A 5,920-nucleotide genomic window follows, 5' to 3' on the forward strand; every position below is an offset into this window, starting at 1 on the left:
TGAGCTCTGCAGAGCCGTGAAACATGGAGCAACTGGGGCTCTGCCCTCACCTGTGCTGGTTACCTGTAGAGCAGTGGGAAGCTCGCTCTGAGCAGAGGCTTCCTTCACTTATACTAATGGGCATTCAAGCCAACAGCTGGGCTTGATGCTCTTTGACCAGAACACAGCCTGGGATGTGGCCCTCGTTAACTTTGCTTCTCCAAGTCTCCTCATACAAATATACTTGCTCCAGCTTAATACTGACGCTTCCTTAAACTGGAAGAACTTTAGCTTGGCCTTCAGTAAAATTTGATTTATTTTACTTTACAACAAATGGTGTTAAATACCATACCATTCATGGGCAGTAACTTCAAAGAATTAATTTAAATATCCAAAGGCAGATGACTCACGACTGCAATTTATTTTATTTTTAAACTATTCTTCTTGCACACACAAAGATTTGTGATGCAACTTGGACCTTTGCTCATGAGGTCAGGCCTGAGAAGAAATGGTGACACACACAATTTTCTTTGTTTTGCTGGACATGGTGACACAGGCCTGTAATCCCAGAAGGCAACTTAGAGTCCAGGTTGGGCTACAGAGTGGTTCAAGCCCTGCCTAAACTGCACAGAAAGATTCTGTCTCCAGAGAACAAAAATAGGATTTTTTGTTTTTTTTTTTGTACTGGAGATGGAACTCATGACCTTGTGCTTGCCAGGCAGGCGCTTATTCTGCTGAGCTAAATCCCTGCCCCCCAAACAAAAACAAAACACAAAACTTTCTTTGTTTTGATAAGAAAGGAATAAAACAAACATTTTTCAAACAAAGCAAATTGATATGGAAGCTGTATCTCTGCAGACATTTCCCAGTCTATGCCTTGCTCCAAGCTCTGAAATTTGGGGATCACCCATTGATCAAGCAGTGCTTTTCCCTGGTGCCACTTCTGGGGACTGACTGGTTGTGTTTGCTTCTCTGAATACTTTCTAATTCAGTGAAGCTTTTTAGGGCTACCTCTACATCATACCTAGAAAGAGATGGGAATAGAGCTGAGTTTCGTTAAACATACATTCTATGTCTGTTTGGATAATTATTTACACTGCCACTAATACTTTTTTGAATAATAATGTTAATTTTCATTTAATCATTCATGTATGAGACATTTGCTAGGTGACTACTTTTATGTTTTATAGAGAGGCTACCAAATCAAATAAGGCCTAGTCCCTGTCCTCATTTGCAAAAAGAAGTGAGGGCAAAGTAGGAATGGATTTGGAAGTAAGAAACTTCCTGATGACTTCAGATGAGGTTCTAGAGAGGACTGTTCAGCAGATGTTTTGAGAGTGTGCACGAACACACCAGAGAGGTGAATACTGGAGGTCAGAGTGAGTCCACCAGAGACAGGCCCTGAGCCTGACGCAATTTTCTCTTTGGATAAGGTTACTAGTCTAGTGGACCAAGGAAACAATATAAGTCAGATGGCTTAAGTAGCACTTGAGTGACTTTTATATTACCATTATGGACTTGCAGGAAGATGAATAATAAAAAAGTGGGTAGATGCTCAGCTATTTAATCCTTTCTTTCTGCCTTCTGCTTTCCTGTCTTCCTTCTCTCTTCCTTTCCTTCCCTCCCTTCCTCCATCCCTCTCTCCCTCCCTCCCCACCTCCCTCCTTCCCTCCTGTCCACCCTCCTTCTCTCCCTCCCTCTTTCCTTCCCTCCATTCCTTATGTTTATGTTGTCCCATAAGCAATATGTAATGCACCGTGCAAGGTGATGGGGGTAAATACGTGACCTGCTTTCATGAAGTTGACCACTATGACAGGGAAGAAAGCACCACACATGATACCTACAGGGAAATGCTGATCCATAGGGGAATCACCAAGAATACTGATTAATGGACTGATCTAAGTCCAAAAGGAAGCTCCTAGTAGTTTAAGTGGGACACAGCTCTGCGCTGTCTTGAGTTAGATGGTGGAGAAACCATTGTAATATGGAGGGGAGTTAATTTATGTCCATTTATTAAATAATACACAAACTCATTCTCAAACAGTTTAAAAGTGTTAAATAATTCAAAATTATATGAAGGTCTGGTAGAAAATAGAATAAAATATTTGTGGACCTATACAGAAATAATGCTTTCAGCTAAAAAGAAATGCAAACAATTTAAACAGGAAAGACTGGCAAATGACAGATTTGAATACGTAAAACTTTAAAATATCCATGCAAAGCAAAATAATAGTACTAATACTAAAAAGAAAAAACTCAGGCTGTGAAAAAGATTTTTAATCAAACACGACAGGATAATATCTACAATACATTTTTAAAAACTCTGTTCAATTTTATAAGAAAAAAATAATGATTAGAAACAATAATTCAGAGAGGAGAAAACACACGTGTTTAACAGAATATCTTTGCTGGCTCTGGAATAGACAGCTCTCAGCAGAGGATTCTACCCAGCAGAAGGAATGATCAGCCCCACAACGAGCCTTCCCTGATACCCACACCCACTTCCACTTACATGCAGATGATTCTCTTTCTTGCTCCCAAGATAGCCTTTGTGTGTTTCTTCCTTATGCTTATTATTGTGTACTCTAATTATACGTTTACATGCTGATTTCCCTTACCAGATTAGAAGTCTCTTGAGTGAAAAATCCTGCCTTGTATCTTCACATTTTCAGAGGCTGGTACCTGATAAGGGGCCAACACTTGTTACTTAGGAAATAGAGTGGGATGCACCTTCTCTAGCCAGGGAGAGCCAGTCACCGGAGGTAGGTTGTGGGGTGATTTGAGCAAAACAAAGAATGAATAAAAATACAGTCTACCAGCCATGGTGCCATAATATGAGCCTAAGAGAGGGCCTTGAACTGCCCTGCCCCATCCTCAGGGAGGATGCTTTCCACATTCCTGGAAAGTCCTTTAACCTTCACTCCATCCCCTCTAAACACTGGCAGCCTGAGCAATCTTATTTGTTTTAGGACCATCAGAGCTTTGTCTTGGCCTTTGTTCCTGTGTATATCAGCCATCAGGAGCTCAGGATGTCCAGGATCCAGCCCATCTCCAAGAACCTCATCCATACAGCCAGGGAGGCTGCCGCTCTGCCCCTGACTTCCAAATCCGCTGTGAGTCTGTTTTGCTTTGCAGGCTTTAGTTGCACCAGGAAGCCCTCTTTGCAGCAAAGCTGGTGGCGGCACGGATGAAGGGAATTTTCCCACTTAGAGAGACTCTGGAAGCCAGGAAAGGAGAAGCAGCTCCTGACAGAGTAAAAATATGTGGGCAATCGTGAGACACTCTGGGAGCCCCCAGCTTCAAGGAGCAGAGGGGGTGTGGCAGGCTGTGGTGTGCAGTTCTGAGTGGAGTCTGAAATAACAAAACATCACCTCTCCTCTCCCTCCTTCCTTTGTGTCCTCTGCCCCATCCCACTGTTTCTCTGTGGCCTCTGTGAGAACAGGCAGCTGTCATCCAAGAAATGAGGTGAGAGCAGCCTTGATCACAAGACATCTGCAAAGTCAGCAAGGCTATTTAACTGTAGTGAAACTAATATTCTCATAGACTTTGGTAACATTATAAATCAATGCAACTCTTTCCAAGAGCTCCACGGCAATATGTATTGCACTTAAAAGAAAATGTCATATCTTGTGGCTTTGCAATCTCATTTCTAAATGTTCATCCTCCAGCAAGTTGGTAAAGGTGAATTTCTAATACAGCACAATTCCTTGTGTTGAACAACACTTACCATACAGTGTTTAGTTGAAAAGAAAAAAATATAAAAATATGTGTAAAATGGACGGTGATATAAAAATAGGTACACATACACAGAATCTCAGGCAACAGATAGAAATGAGAATGGGATGGATAGAATAAAATTTTAAATTATTTTTCCTAAACGTCTTTAACATTGCCATAACGTGTTTATAATCAAATGTAAAAATAAAATCCATTTTAAATTTTAAACAATAGAGCCAAGGAGTCATATTCTTTCTCTCTATACAGTCTTCCAGCCCTTTATAGGCTTCCTCACATAATACAAGTCCCATGTGGATCTCTCCTCATAGTCTTTAATGTTCTACATACCTGGCCTGGGCCACCCTTCAATTTCATCTCTAATTTGTTCTCCTTTCTCCTGTGCTCCAGCCACCAGGCACTTTTTCCTTGAAAATACCAAGCTTGTTCCTGGTTTAGTGTCTTTGTGCCTGCCATTCTCTTGCTCTAGAATGTACTTCTAGATGTCAATACGGCTGCCTTTTCTGGTGCCTGAAATACCACTTTTTAGAGGGACTTTGTTTAGTATCAAACATTGCTGGTTCCCACTGTGGAGACTCCCCAGAGACAGACACTCTCTTTTAGTTGGTGGAAAGTAAGCCAGGCACATGATTCAAGAGCAGCCTAGCAGTTCCTGACTCTGGACTTCGAGTCTGGTACACAAGGGCGGCGGAACTTACAGTGCTGTGGCTTCAAGAGCCCAGAGGAATGCGAGTGGGAGACGGTTGTCAGTTGTGGTAGTGTAAACTGTGGCTGTAGCTGGCTGGGGTGAGCTGGTGCACAGACTACCATGTTATTTTATGGCACTATTTGCCTCTGTTAGGGCCTTCGGAAGCTGGCTTGTAGAGCCTGTGTATTAGTCCGATTATGTAACAACCTGAAACTCTTGCAAGAAATGTCTTCTCTCCTTAAAATGTTTCCCCATTGTTTTCTGTGGTTTGCAACTGAGGACTGATGTAAAGGAGCTTTCTGAAAATTCAAGCCAGTGCAGCCACTCCTTTACCTTGATTATTCAATTTTGTTATCTCATAGCATATACCACCTTCTGCTAAATACCTTATATTTGTGTGCCTCCAAAATCCTAACGTCCCCTCCACTATGTGATGATATTAGGTGGTAGGGACTTGTGGTAGTGCCCTCAGAAAAGGGATTAGTGGCTTTTAAAAAATGCCCCCAGGAATCTCCCTCTCCCCTTCTAACATGGTAAGGACACAACAAACAGATCGGCACATGTGAACCAGTAAGCAGGTCTTCACCACATACTGAGTCTGCCAGCACCTTTTTTTGGACTTCCCAGCTCCCAGAAGTGTAAAATAAGTTTCTGTTGTTTTCAAGCTACCTACACAGCAGCATTTTGTTATAGCAGCCTGAACTGACTTAGACACTATCTGAAATGATGGATGTCAGCTCATAAGAACAAGATCTGTGTTGGTAGACCTCATTTCATCCAGAACAATGTTGGACATGTATTTGGCACTGATAACTATTCATTTTGTAAATACGATAGACAGTTGAATGGATGACATTCAACAAAGCAAAACTCAAAAATATCTAAGGACTAAAATTAATATGAAGGAATGTAACAGAATAAATATGAGGTCTGACTTTGTTGATCAGTCAGTCTCACAAGTCTAAGATTAAGGAGACTTTACTTATCAAGAATTGAATAATGAAATGAAAAACTCATAGTTGTAACAGATTACAAGCTCAGTAAAGTTAGCTTATAAAAAGAGAAAAACAATCTTATACTAAAAGGTAGAAAAATGAGTGGTTTGAATATATGAGGGAATTCTTTTAAGATGGATTCATAAGGACCATTATTTTCATAACTTGAACAAGGAAAACTACAGGAAAAATATGTGAAACAACATTTTTCAGGCACTGAACAACAGGAAGCACAGAACAGTGGTCACTGACACAGTTAAAATAAGGTGGTTTTTCAAGGTGTCCACTGCACCACCTGGATAAGGTTTTAGGGCACAGAGCAGACAAGAGAACTCAGGCAGATCAAGGCAGTCTCCCTAAGCTGAGCAAATGGAATTGGAGCTTCAAACAGGTCAAGGTAACTGATGTTCATGGGGGAGAATATTGGGGAGAAGAAAGCTACGCAGAGAATGAATTCCAGAGGTCTTCAGAGTGTACCCCTTGAGTCATCAGCTAACTATTGATTGGTTCATGTGTGTGAAGA

Source organism: Cavia porcellus, unplaced genomic scaffold (genome assembly GCF_034190915.1).
Source record: "Cavia porcellus strain 051 isolate PalLab524CR breed Dunkin Hartley unplaced genomic scaffold, mCavPor4.1 scaffold_14, whole genome shotgun sequence".
Classification (NCBI taxonomy): domain Eukaryota; kingdom Metazoa; phylum Chordata; class Mammalia; order Rodentia; family Caviidae; genus Cavia; species Cavia porcellus.